The 9,554-nt window shown below is 52.0% G+C and overlaps 21 non-coding genes and 20 pseudogenes across 21 annotated transcripts; all 41 read right to left on the reverse strand.

The window, feature by feature from the left end:
* Positions 1-302: 302 nt before the first annotated feature.
* Positions 303-421, reverse strand: LOC143951134 (5S ribosomal RNA). Its single transcript, XR_013266434.1, has one exon. It is a non-coding gene; the product is annotated as a 5S ribosomal RNA (ribosomal RNA).
* Positions 422-530: 109 nt separating this feature from the next.
* LOC143947392 (5S ribosomal RNA) lies at positions 531-649 on the reverse strand (annotated as a pseudogene).
* A 109-nt stretch (positions 650-758) lies between these two features.
* Positions 759-877, reverse strand: LOC143954060 (5S ribosomal RNA). The gene has a single exon (XR_013269085.1). It is a non-coding gene; the product is annotated as a 5S ribosomal RNA (ribosomal RNA).
* A 109-nt stretch (positions 878-986) lies between these two features.
* On the reverse strand, positions 987-1,105 carry LOC143947387 (5S ribosomal RNA; annotated as a pseudogene).
* Positions 1,106-1,214: 109 nt separating this feature from the next.
* Positions 1,215-1,333, reverse strand: LOC143954824 (5S ribosomal RNA; annotated as a pseudogene).
* A 109-nt stretch (positions 1,334-1,442) lies between these two features.
* LOC143954969 (5S ribosomal RNA) lies at positions 1,443-1,561 on the reverse strand (annotated as a pseudogene).
* A 109-nt stretch (positions 1,562-1,670) lies between these two features.
* On the reverse strand, positions 1,671-1,789 carry LOC143954072 (5S ribosomal RNA). Its single transcript, XR_013269096.1, has one exon. It is a non-coding gene; the product is annotated as a 5S ribosomal RNA (ribosomal RNA).
* Positions 1,790-1,898: 109 nt separating this feature from the next.
* LOC143947364 (5S ribosomal RNA) lies at positions 1,899-2,017 on the reverse strand (annotated as a pseudogene).
* Positions 2,018-2,126: 109 nt separating this feature from the next.
* Positions 2,127-2,245, reverse strand: LOC143953947 (5S ribosomal RNA). The gene has a single exon (XR_013268982.1). It is a non-coding gene; the product is annotated as a 5S ribosomal RNA (ribosomal RNA).
* A 109-nt stretch (positions 2,246-2,354) lies between these two features.
* Positions 2,355-2,473, reverse strand: LOC143947209 (5S ribosomal RNA; annotated as a pseudogene).
* A 109-nt stretch (positions 2,474-2,582) lies between these two features.
* LOC143951290 (5S ribosomal RNA) lies at positions 2,583-2,701 on the reverse strand. The gene has a single exon (XR_013266576.1). It is a non-coding gene; the product is annotated as a 5S ribosomal RNA (ribosomal RNA).
* Positions 2,702-2,810: 109 nt separating this feature from the next.
* LOC143947528 (5S ribosomal RNA) lies at positions 2,811-2,929 on the reverse strand (annotated as a pseudogene).
* Positions 2,930-3,038: 109 nt separating this feature from the next.
* Positions 3,039-3,157, reverse strand: LOC143946228 (5S ribosomal RNA; annotated as a pseudogene).
* A 109-nt stretch (positions 3,158-3,266) lies between these two features.
* Positions 3,267-3,385, reverse strand: LOC143951829 (5S ribosomal RNA). The gene has a single exon (XR_013267064.1). It is a non-coding gene; the product is annotated as a 5S ribosomal RNA (ribosomal RNA).
* A 109-nt stretch (positions 3,386-3,494) lies between these two features.
* On the reverse strand, positions 3,495-3,613 carry LOC143950397 (5S ribosomal RNA). The gene has a single exon (XR_013265803.1). It is a non-coding gene; the product is annotated as a 5S ribosomal RNA (ribosomal RNA).
* Positions 3,614-3,722: 109 nt separating this feature from the next.
* On the reverse strand, positions 3,723-3,841 carry LOC143953630 (5S ribosomal RNA). Its single transcript, XR_013268694.1, has one exon. It is a non-coding gene; the product is annotated as a 5S ribosomal RNA (ribosomal RNA).
* Positions 3,842-3,950: 109 nt separating this feature from the next.
* Positions 3,951-4,069, reverse strand: LOC143950525 (5S ribosomal RNA). The gene has a single exon (XR_013265884.1). It is a non-coding gene; the product is annotated as a 5S ribosomal RNA (ribosomal RNA).
* A 109-nt stretch (positions 4,070-4,178) lies between these two features.
* LOC143946838 (5S ribosomal RNA) lies at positions 4,179-4,297 on the reverse strand (annotated as a pseudogene).
* A 109-nt stretch (positions 4,298-4,406) lies between these two features.
* On the reverse strand, positions 4,407-4,525 carry LOC143949443 (5S ribosomal RNA; annotated as a pseudogene).
* Positions 4,526-4,634: 109 nt separating this feature from the next.
* On the reverse strand, positions 4,635-4,753 carry LOC143952863 (5S ribosomal RNA). Its single transcript, XR_013267999.1, has one exon. It is a non-coding gene; the product is annotated as a 5S ribosomal RNA (ribosomal RNA).
* A 119-nt stretch (positions 4,754-4,872) lies between these two features.
* Positions 4,873-4,991, reverse strand: LOC143948246 (5S ribosomal RNA; annotated as a pseudogene).
* A 109-nt stretch (positions 4,992-5,100) lies between these two features.
* On the reverse strand, positions 5,101-5,219 carry LOC143944251 (5S ribosomal RNA; annotated as a pseudogene).
* Positions 5,220-5,328: 109 nt separating this feature from the next.
* LOC143943701 (5S ribosomal RNA) lies at positions 5,329-5,447 on the reverse strand (annotated as a pseudogene).
* A 109-nt stretch (positions 5,448-5,556) lies between these two features.
* Positions 5,557-5,675, reverse strand: LOC143946300 (5S ribosomal RNA). The gene has a single exon (XR_013265198.1). It is a non-coding gene; the product is annotated as a 5S ribosomal RNA (ribosomal RNA).
* A 109-nt stretch (positions 5,676-5,784) lies between these two features.
* Positions 5,785-5,903, reverse strand: LOC143954152 (5S ribosomal RNA). Its single transcript, XR_013269169.1, has one exon. It is a non-coding gene; the product is annotated as a 5S ribosomal RNA (ribosomal RNA).
* A 109-nt stretch (positions 5,904-6,012) lies between these two features.
* Positions 6,013-6,131, reverse strand: LOC143953200 (5S ribosomal RNA). Its single transcript, XR_013268304.1, has one exon. It is a non-coding gene; the product is annotated as a 5S ribosomal RNA (ribosomal RNA).
* Positions 6,132-6,240: 109 nt separating this feature from the next.
* Positions 6,241-6,359, reverse strand: LOC143953137 (5S ribosomal RNA). Its single transcript, XR_013268247.1, has one exon. It is a non-coding gene; the product is annotated as a 5S ribosomal RNA (ribosomal RNA).
* A 109-nt stretch (positions 6,360-6,468) lies between these two features.
* LOC143948247 (5S ribosomal RNA) lies at positions 6,469-6,587 on the reverse strand (annotated as a pseudogene).
* A 109-nt stretch (positions 6,588-6,696) lies between these two features.
* Positions 6,697-6,815, reverse strand: LOC143945983 (5S ribosomal RNA; annotated as a pseudogene).
* Positions 6,816-6,924: 109 nt separating this feature from the next.
* Positions 6,925-7,043, reverse strand: LOC143943702 (5S ribosomal RNA; annotated as a pseudogene).
* A 109-nt stretch (positions 7,044-7,152) lies between these two features.
* On the reverse strand, positions 7,153-7,271 carry LOC143946312 (5S ribosomal RNA). Its single transcript, XR_013265199.1, has one exon. It is a non-coding gene; the product is annotated as a 5S ribosomal RNA (ribosomal RNA).
* Positions 7,272-7,380: 109 nt separating this feature from the next.
* Positions 7,381-7,499, reverse strand: LOC143954153 (5S ribosomal RNA). The gene has a single exon (XR_013269170.1). It is a non-coding gene; the product is annotated as a 5S ribosomal RNA (ribosomal RNA).
* A 109-nt stretch (positions 7,500-7,608) lies between these two features.
* On the reverse strand, positions 7,609-7,727 carry LOC143944522 (5S ribosomal RNA). The gene has a single exon (XR_013265035.1). It is a non-coding gene; the product is annotated as a 5S ribosomal RNA (ribosomal RNA).
* Positions 7,728-7,836: 109 nt separating this feature from the next.
* On the reverse strand, positions 7,837-7,955 carry LOC143953454 (5S ribosomal RNA). The gene has a single exon (XR_013268535.1). It is a non-coding gene; the product is annotated as a 5S ribosomal RNA (ribosomal RNA).
* Positions 7,956-8,064: 109 nt separating this feature from the next.
* Positions 8,065-8,183, reverse strand: LOC143954143 (5S ribosomal RNA). Its single transcript, XR_013269161.1, has one exon. It is a non-coding gene; the product is annotated as a 5S ribosomal RNA (ribosomal RNA).
* A 109-nt stretch (positions 8,184-8,292) lies between these two features.
* Positions 8,293-8,411, reverse strand: LOC143951135 (5S ribosomal RNA). Its single transcript, XR_013266435.1, has one exon. It is a non-coding gene; the product is annotated as a 5S ribosomal RNA (ribosomal RNA).
* Positions 8,412-8,520: 109 nt separating this feature from the next.
* Positions 8,521-8,639, reverse strand: LOC143953276 (5S ribosomal RNA). The gene has a single exon (XR_013268373.1). It is a non-coding gene; the product is annotated as a 5S ribosomal RNA (ribosomal RNA).
* A 110-nt stretch (positions 8,640-8,749) lies between these two features.
* LOC143954925 (5S ribosomal RNA) lies at positions 8,750-8,868 on the reverse strand (annotated as a pseudogene).
* Positions 8,869-8,977: 109 nt separating this feature from the next.
* Positions 8,978-9,096, reverse strand: LOC143947120 (5S ribosomal RNA; annotated as a pseudogene).
* A 109-nt stretch (positions 9,097-9,205) lies between these two features.
* LOC143944036 (5S ribosomal RNA) lies at positions 9,206-9,324 on the reverse strand (annotated as a pseudogene).
* A 109-nt stretch (positions 9,325-9,433) lies between these two features.
* LOC143954927 (5S ribosomal RNA) lies at positions 9,434-9,552 on the reverse strand (annotated as a pseudogene).
* Positions 9,553-9,554: the final 2 nt, after the last annotated feature.

Below are 9,554 nucleotides of genomic sequence, written 5' to 3' on the forward strand. Positions count from 1 at the left end.
CTTGACAAAAGCCAAGGTGGTCACCTCGGGCAAACGAGAGGAAAAATACAGCAGGTCGCCAAAGCCAACAACATAATGGAAAAAAGCCTACGGCACCTGATACTCCCAGGCGGTCTCCCATCCAGGTACTAACCATGCCCGACCCTGCTTAGCATCCGAGATCAGACGCATACAGGGTGATGTGGCTGTAGGCGATCTTGCACCCTACTTACAACTCTCTTGACAAAAGCCAAGGTGGTCACCTCGGGCAATCGAGAGGAAAAATACAGCAGGTCGCCAAAGCCAACAACATAATGGAAAAAAGCCTACGGCACCTGGTATTCCCAGGCGGTCTCCCATCCAGGTACTAACCAGGCCCTACCCTGCTTAGCATCAGAGATCAGACGAGATCGAGCGCATTCAGGGTGATGTGGCCGTAGGCGATCTTGCACCCTACTTACAACTCTCTTGACAAAAGTGGAGGTGGTCACCTCGGGCAATCGAGAGGAAAAATACAGCAGGTCGCCAAAGCCAACAACATAATGGAAAAAAGCCTACGGCACCTGGTATTCCCAGGTGGTCTCCAATCCAGGTACTAACCAGGCGTGACCCTGCTTAGCATCCGAGATCAGACGAGATCAAGCGCATTCAGGGTGATGTGGCCGTAGCCGATCTTGCTCCCTACTTACAACTCTCTTGACAAAAGCCAAGGTGGTCACCTCGGGCAATCGAGAGGAAAAATACAGCAGGTCGCCAAAGCCAACAACATAATGGAAAAAAGCCTACGGCATCTGGTATTCCCAGGCGGTCTCCCATCCAGGTACTAACCAGGCTCGACCCTGCTCAGCATCCGAGATCAGACGAGATCGAGCGCATTCAGGGTGATGTGGCCGTAGGCGATCTTGCACCCTACTAACAACTCTCTTGACAAAAGCCAAGGTGGTCACCTCGGGCAATTGAGAGGAAAAATACAGCAGGTTGCCAAAGCCAACAACATAATGGAAAAAAGCCTACGGCACCTGGTATTCCCAGGCGGTCTCCAATCCAGGTACTAACCAGGCCCGACCATGCTTAGCATCCGAAGTCAGACAAGATCGAGCGCATTCAGGGTGATGTGGCCGTAGGCGATCTTGCACCCTACTTACAACTCTCTTGACAAAAGCCAAGGTGGTCACCTCGGGCAATCGAGAGGAAAAATACAGCAGGTCGCCAAAGCCAACAACATAATGGAAAAAAGCCTACGGCACCTGGTATTACTAGGCGGTCTCCCATCCAGGTACTAACCAGGCCCGACCCTGCTTAGCATCCGAGATCAGACGAGATCGAGCGCATTCAGGGTGATGTGGCCATAGGCGATCTTGCACCTTACTTACAACTCTCTTGACAAAAGCCAAGGTGGTCACCTCGGGCAATCGAGAGGAAAAATACAGCAGGTCGCCAAAGCCAACAACATAATGGAAAAAAGCCTACGGCATCTGGTATTCCGAGGCGGTCTCCCATCCAGGTACTAACCAGGCCCGACCCTGCTTAGCATCCGAGATCAGACGAGATCGAGCGCATTCAGGGTGATGTGGCCATAGGCGATCTTGCACCTTACTTACAACTCTCTTGACAAAAGCCAAGGTGGTCACCTCGGGCAATCGAGAGGAAAAATACAGCAGGTCGCCAAAGCCAACAACATATTGGAAAAAAGCCTACGGCACCTGGTATTCCCAGGCGGTCTCCCATCTATGTACTAACCAGGCCCGACTCTGCTTAGCATCCGAGATCAGATGAGATCGAGCGCATTCAGGGTGATGTGGCCATAGGCGATCTTGCACCCTACTTACAACTCTCTTGAAAAAAGCCAAGGTGGTCACCTCGGGCAATCGAGAGGAAAAATACAGCAGGTCGCCAAAGTCAACAACATAATGGAAAAAAGCCTACGGCACCTGGTATTCCCAGGTGGTCTCGCATACAGGTACTAACCAGGCCGGACCCTGCTTAGCATCCGAGATCAGACGAGATCGAGCGCATTCAGGGTGATGTGGCCCTAGGCGATCTTGCACCCTACTTACAACTCTCTTGACAAAAGCCAAGGTGGTCACCTCGGGTAATCGAGCAGAAAAATACAGCAGGTCGCCAAAGCCAACAACATAATGGAAATAAGCCTACGGCACCTGGTATTCCCAGGCGGTCTCCCATCCAGGTACTAACCAAGCCCGACCCTGCTTAGCATCCAAGATCAGACGAGATCGAGCGCATTCAGGGTGAAGTGGCCGTAGGCGATCTTGCACCCTACTTACAACTCTCTTGACAAAAGCCAAGGTGGTCACCTCGGTCAATCGAGAGGAAAAATACAGCAGGTCGCCAAAGCCAACAACATAATGGAAAAAAGCCTACGGCACCTGGTACTCCCAGGTGGTCTCGCATCCAGATACTACCCAGGCTCGACCCTGCTTAGCATCCGAGATCAGACGAGATTGAGCGCATTCAGGGTGATGTGGCTGTAGGCGATCTTCCACCCTACTAACAACTCTCTTGACAAAAGCCAAGGTGGTCACCTCGGGCAATCGAGAGGAAAAATACAGCAGGTTGCCAAAGCCAACAACATAATGGAAAAAAGCCTACGGCACCTGGTATTCCCAGGCGGTCTCCCATCCAAGTACTAACCAGGCCCGACCCTGCTTAGCATCCGAGATCAGACGAGATCGAGCGCATTCAGGGTGATGTGGCCATATGCGATCTTGCACCCTACTTACAACTCTCTTGACAAAAGCCAAGGTGGTCACCTCAGGCAATCGAGAGGAAAAATACAGCAGGTCGCCAAAGCCAACAACATAATGGAAAAAAGCCTACGGCACCTGGTATTCCCAGGCAGTCTCCCATCCAGGTACTAACCAGGCCCGACCCTGCTTAGCATCTGAGATAAGACGAGATCGAGCGCATTCAGGGTGATGTGGCTGTAGGCGATCTTGCACCCCACTTACAACTCTCTTGACAAAAGCCAAGGTGGTCACCTCGGGCAAACGAGAGGAACAATACAGCAGGTCGCCAAATCCAACAACATAATGGAAAAAAGCCTACGGCACCTGATATTCCCAGGCGGTCTCCCATCCAGGTACTAACCAGACCCGACCCTGCTTAGCATCCAAGATCAGACGAGATCGAGCGCATTCAGGGTGATGTGGCTGTAGGTGATCTTGCACCCTACTTACAACTCTCTTGACAAAAGCCAAGGTGGTCACCTCGGGCAAACGAGAGGAACAATACAGCAGGTCGCCAAAGCCAACAACATAATGTAAAAAAGCCTACGGCACCTGATATTCCCAGGCGGTCTCCCATCCAGGTACTAACCAGACCCGACCCTGCTTAGCATCCGAGATCAGACGAGATCGAGCGCATTCAGGGTGATGTGGCCGTAGGCGATCTTGCACACTACTTACAACTCTCTTGACAAAAGCCAAGGTGGTCACCTCGTGCAATCGAGAGGAAAAATACAGCAGGTCGCCAAAGCCAACAACATAATGGAAAAAAGCCTACGGCACCTGGTATTCCTAGGCAGTCACCCATCCAGGTACTAACCAGGCCCGACCCTGCTTAGCTTCCGAGATCAGACGAGATCGAGCGCATTCAGGGTGATGTGGCCATAGGCGATCTTGCACCCTACTTACAACTCTCTTGACAAAAGCCAAGGTGGTCACCTCGGGCAATCGAGAGGAAAAATACAGCAGGTCGCCAAAGCCAACAACATAATGGAAAAAAGCCTACGGCACCTGGTATTCCCAGGTGGTCTCCCATCCAGGTACTAACCAGGCCCGACCCTGCTTAGCATCCGAGATCAGATGAGATCGAGCGCATTCAGGGTGATGTGGCCGTAGGCGATCTTGTACCCTACTTACAACTCTCTTGACAAAAGCCAAGGTGGTCACCTCGGGCAATCGAGAGTAAAAATACAGCAGGTCGCCAAAGCCAACAACATAATGGAAAAAAGCCTACGGCACCTAGTATTCCCAGGCGGTCTCCCATCCAGGTACTAACCAGGCCCGACCCTGCTTAGCATCCGAGATCAGACGAGATCGAGCGCATTCAGGGTGATGTGGCCGTAGGCGATCTTGTACCCTACTTACAACTCTCTTGACAAAAGCCAAGGTGGTCACCTCGGGCAATCGAGAGGAAAAATACAGCAGGTCGCCAAAGCCAACAACATAATGGAAAAAAGCCTACGGCACCTGGTATTCCCAGGCGGTCTCCCATCCAGGAACTAACCAGGCCCGACTCTGCTTAGCATCCGAGATCAGACGAGATTGAGCACATTCAGGGTGATGTGGCCATAGGCGATCTTGCACCCTACTTACAACTCTCTTGACAAAAGCCAAGGTGGTCACCTCGGGCAATCGAGAGGAAAAATACAGCAGGTCGCCAAAGCCAACAACATAATGGAAAAAAGCCTACGGCACCTGGTATTCCCAGGCAGTCTCACATCCAGGTACTAACCAGGCCCGACCCTGCTTAGCATCTAAGATAAGACGAGATCGAGCGCATTCAGGGTGATGTGGCTGTAGGCGATCTTGCACCCTACTTACAACTCTCTTGACAAAAGCCAAGGTGGTCACCTTGGGCAATCGAGAGGAAAAATACAGCAGGTCGCCAAAGCCAACAACATAATGGAAAAAAGCCTACGGCACCTGGTATTCCCAGGCGGTCTCCCATCCAGGTACTAACCAGGCCCGACCCTGCTTAGCATCCGAGATCAGACGAGATCGAGCGCATTCAGGGTGATGTGGCCGTAGGCTGTAGGCTGTAGGCGATCTTGTACCCTACAACTCTCTTGACAAAAGCCAAGGTGGTCACCTCGGGCAAACGAGAGGAACAATACAGCAGGTCGCCAAAGCCAACAACATAATGGAAAAAAGCCTACGGCACCTGATATTCCAAGGCAGTTTCCCATCCAGGTACTAACCAGGCCTGACCTTGCTTAGCATCTGAGATCAGACGAGATCGAGCGCATTCAGGGTGATGTGGCCGTAGGCAATCTTGTACCCTACTTACAACTCTCTTGACAAAAGCCAAGGTGGTCACCTCGGGCAAACGAGAGGAACAATACAGCAGGTCGCCAAAGCCAACAACATAATGGAAAAAAGCATACGGCACCTGATATTCCCAGGCGGTCTCCCATCCAGGTACTAACCAGACCCGACCCTGCTTAGCATCCGAGATCAGATGAGATCGAGCGCATTCAGGGTGATGTGGCTGTAGGCGATCTTGCTTCCTACTTACAACTCTCTTGACAAAAGCCAAGGTGGTCACCTCGGGCAAACGAGAGGAACAATACAGCAGGTCGCCAAAGCCAACAACATAATGGAAAAAAGCCTACGGCACCTGATATTCCCAGTCGGTCTACCATCCAGGTACTAACCAGACCCGACCCTGCTTAGCATCCGAGATCAGACGAGATCGAGCGCATTCAGGGTGATGTGGCCGTAGGCGATCTTGCACACTACTTACAACTCTCTTGACAAAAGGCAAGGTGGTCACCTCGGGCAATCGAGAGGAGAAATACAGCAGGTCGCCAAAGCCAACAACATAATGGAAAAAAGCCTACGGCACCTGGTATTCCCAGGCGGTCTCCCATCCAGGTACTAACCAGGCCCGACCCTGCTTAGCATCCGAGATCAGACGAGATCGAGCGCATTCAGGGTGATGTGGCCATAGGCGATCTTGAACCCTACTTACAACTCTCTTGACAAAAGCCAAGGTGGTCACCTCGGGCAATCGAGAGGAAAAATACAGCAGGTCGCCAAAGCCAACAACATAATGGAAAAAAGCCTACGGCACCTGGTATTCCCAGGCGGTTTCCCATACAGGTACTAACCAGGCCCGACTCTGCTTAGCATCCGAGATCAGACGAGATCGAGCGCATTCAGGGTGATGTGGCCGTAGGCGATCTTGTACCCTACTTACAACTCTCTTGACAAAAGCCAAGGTGGTCACCTCGGGTAATCGAGCGGAAAAATACAGCAGGTCGCCAAAGCCAACAACATAATGGAAAAAAACCTACGGCACCTGGTATTCCCAGGCGGTCTCCCATCCAGGTACTAACCAGGCGCGACCCTGCTTAGCATCCGAGATCAGACGAGATCAAGCGCATTCAGGGTGATGTGGCCGTAGGCGATCTTGCACCCTACTTACAACTCTCTTGACAAAAGCCAAGGTGGTCACCTCGGGCAATCGAGAGGAAAAATACAGCAGGTCGCCAAAGCCAACAACATAATGGAAAAAAGCCTACGGCACCTGGTATTCCCAGGCGGTCTTCCATCCAGGTACTAACCAGGCCCTACCCTGCTTAGCATCAGAGATCAGACGAGATCGAGCGCATTCAGGGTGATGTGGCCGTAGGCGATCTTGCACCCTACTTACAACTCTCTTGACAAAAGCGGAGGTGGTCACCTCGGGCAATCGAGAGGAAAAATACAGCAGGTCGCCAAAGCCAACAACATAATGGAAAAAAGCCTACGGCACCTGATATTCCAAGGCAGTTTCCCATCCAGGTACTAACCAGGCCTGACCTTGCTTAGCATCTGAGATCAGACGAGATCGAGCGCATTCAGGGTGATGTGGCCGTAGGCGATCTTGTACCCTACTTACAACTCTCTTGACAAAAGCCAAGGTGGTCACCTCGGGCAAACGAGAGGAACAATACAGCAGGTCGCCAAAGCCAACAACATAATGGAAAAAAGCATACGGCACCTGATATTCCCAGGCGGTCTCCCATCCAGGTACTAACCAGACCCGACCCTGCTTAGCATCCGAGATCAGACGAGATCAAGCGCATTCAGGGTGATGTGGCTGTAGGCGATCTTGCTTCCTACTTACAACTCTCTTGACAAAAGCCAAGGTGGTCACCTCGGGCAAACGAGAGGAACAATACAGCAGGTCGCCAAAGCCAACAACATAATGGAAAAAAGCCTACGGCACCTGATATTCCCAGTCGGTCTACCATCCAGGTACTAACCAGACCCGACCCTGCTTAGCATCCGAGATCAGACGAGATCGAGCGCATTCAGGGTGATGTGGCCGTAGGCGATCTTGCACACTACTTACAACTCTCTTGACAAAAGGCAAGGTGGTCACCTCGGGCAATCGAGAGGAGAAATACAGCAGGTCGCCAAAGCCAACAACATAATGGAAAAAAGCCTACGGCACCTGGTATTCCCAGGCGGTCTCCCATCCAGGTACTAACCAGGCCCGACCCTGCTTAGCATCCGAGATCAGACGAGATCGAGCGCATTCAGGGTGATGTGGCCATAGGCGATCTTGAACCCTACTTACAACTCTCTTGACAAAAGCCAAGGTGGTCACCTCGGGCAATCGAGAGGAAAAATACAGCAGGTCGCCAAAGCCAACAACATAATGGAAAAAAGCCTACGGCACCTGGTATTCCCAGGCGGTTTCCCATACAGGTACTAACCAGGCCCGACTCTGCTTAGCATCCGAGATCAGACGAGATCGAGCGCATTCAGGGTGATGTGGCCGTAGGCGATCTTGTACCCTACTTACAACTCTCTTGACAAAAGCCAAGGTGGTCACCTCGGGCAATAGAGAGGAAAAATACAGCAGGTCGCCAAAGCCAACAACATAATGGAAAAAAGCCTACGGCACCTGGTATTCCCAAGCGGTCTCCCATCCAGGTACTAACCAGGCCCGACCCTGCTTAGCATCCGAGATCAGACGAGATCGAGCGCATTCAGGGTGATGTGGCCGTAGGCGATCTTGAACCCTACTTACAACTCTCTTGACAAAAGCCAAGGTGGTCACCTCGGGCAATCGAGAGGAAAAATACAGCAGGTCGCCAAAGCCAACAACATAATGGAAAAAAGCCTACGGCACCTGGTATTCCCAGGCGGTTTCCCATTCAGGTACTAACCAGGCCCGACTCTGCTTAGCATCCGAGATCAGACGAGATCGAGCGCATTCAGGGTGATGTGGCCGTAGGCCATCTTGTACCCTACTTACAACTCTCTTGACAAAAGCCAAGGTGGTCACCTCGGGTAATCGAGCGGAAAAATACAGCAGGTCGCCAAAGCCAACAACATAATGGAAAAAAGGCTACGGCACCTGGTATTCCCAGGCGGTCTCCCATCCAGGTACTAACCAGGCGCGACCCTGCTTAGCATTCGAGATCAGACGAGATCAAGCGCATTCAGGGTGATGTGGCCGTAGGCGATCTTGCACCCTACTTACAACTCTCTTGACAAAAGCCAAGGTGGTCACCTCGGGCAATCGAGAGGAAAAATACAGCAGGTCGCCAAAGCCAACAACATAATGGAAAAAAGCCTACGGCACCTGGTATTCCCAGGCGGTCTCCCATCCAGGTACTAACCAGGCCCTACCCTGCTTAGCATCAGAGATCAGACGAGATCGAGCGCATTCAGGGTGATGTGGCCGTAGGCGATCTTGCTCCCTACTTACAACTCTCTTGACAAAAGCCAAGGTGGTCACCTCGGGCAACCGAGAGGAAAAATACAGCAGGTCGCCAAAGCAAACAACATAATGGAAAAAAGCCTACGGCAACTGGTATTCCCAGGCGGTCTCCCATCCAGGTACTAACCAGGCTCGACCCTGCTTAGCATCCGAGATCAGATGAGATTGAGCGCATTCAGGGTGATATGGCCATAGGCAATCTTGCACCCTACTTACAACTCTCTTGACAAAAGCCAAGGTGGTCACCTCGGGCAAACGAGAGGAAAAAATACAGCAGGTCGCCAAAGCCAACAACATAATGGAAAAAAGCCTACGGCACCTGGTATTCCCAGGTGGTCTCCCATCCAGGTACTAACCAGGCGCGACCCTGCTTAGCATCTGAGATCAGACGAGATCAAGCGCATTCAGGGTAATGTGGCCATAGGTGATCTTGCACCCTACTTACAACTCTCTTGACAAAAGCCAAGGTGGTCACCTCGGGCAATCGAGAGGAAAAATACAGCAGGTCGCCAAAGCCAACAACATAATGGAAAAAAGCCTACGGCACCTGGTATCCCCAGGCGGTCTCCCATCCAGATACTAACCAGGCCCGACCCTGCTTAGCATCCGAGATCAGACTAGATTGAGCGCATTCAGGGTGATGTGGCCGTAGGCGATCTTGCACCCTACTTACAACTCTCTTGACAAAAGCGGAGGTGGTCACCTCGGGCAATCGAGAGGAAAAATACAGCAGGTCGCCAAAGCCAACAACATAATGGAAAAAAGCCTACAGCACCTGGTATTTCCAGGCGGTCTCCCATCCAGGTACTAACCAGGCCCGACCCTGCTTAGCATCCTAGATCAGACGAGATCGAGCGCATTCAGGGTGATGTGGCCGTAGGCGATCTTGCACCCTACTTACAACTCTCTTGACAAAAGCGGAGGTGGTCACCTCGGGCAATCGAGAGGAAAAATACAGCAGGTCGCCAAAGCCAACAACGTAATGGAAAAAAGCCTACGGCACCTGGTATTCCCAGGCGGTCTCCCATCCAGGTACTAACCAGACCCGACCCTGCTTAGCATCCGAGATCAGACGATATCGAGCGCATTCAGGGTGATGTGGCCGTAGGCGA

This window comes from Lithobates pipiens, unplaced genomic scaffold (assembly GCF_037356315.1).
Source record: "Lithobates pipiens isolate NorthernLeopardFrog02 unplaced genomic scaffold, aLitPip1_a1.2 Scaffold_30, whole genome shotgun sequence".
Taxonomy (NCBI): Eukaryota; Metazoa; Chordata; class Amphibia; order Anura; family Ranidae; genus Lithobates; species Lithobates pipiens.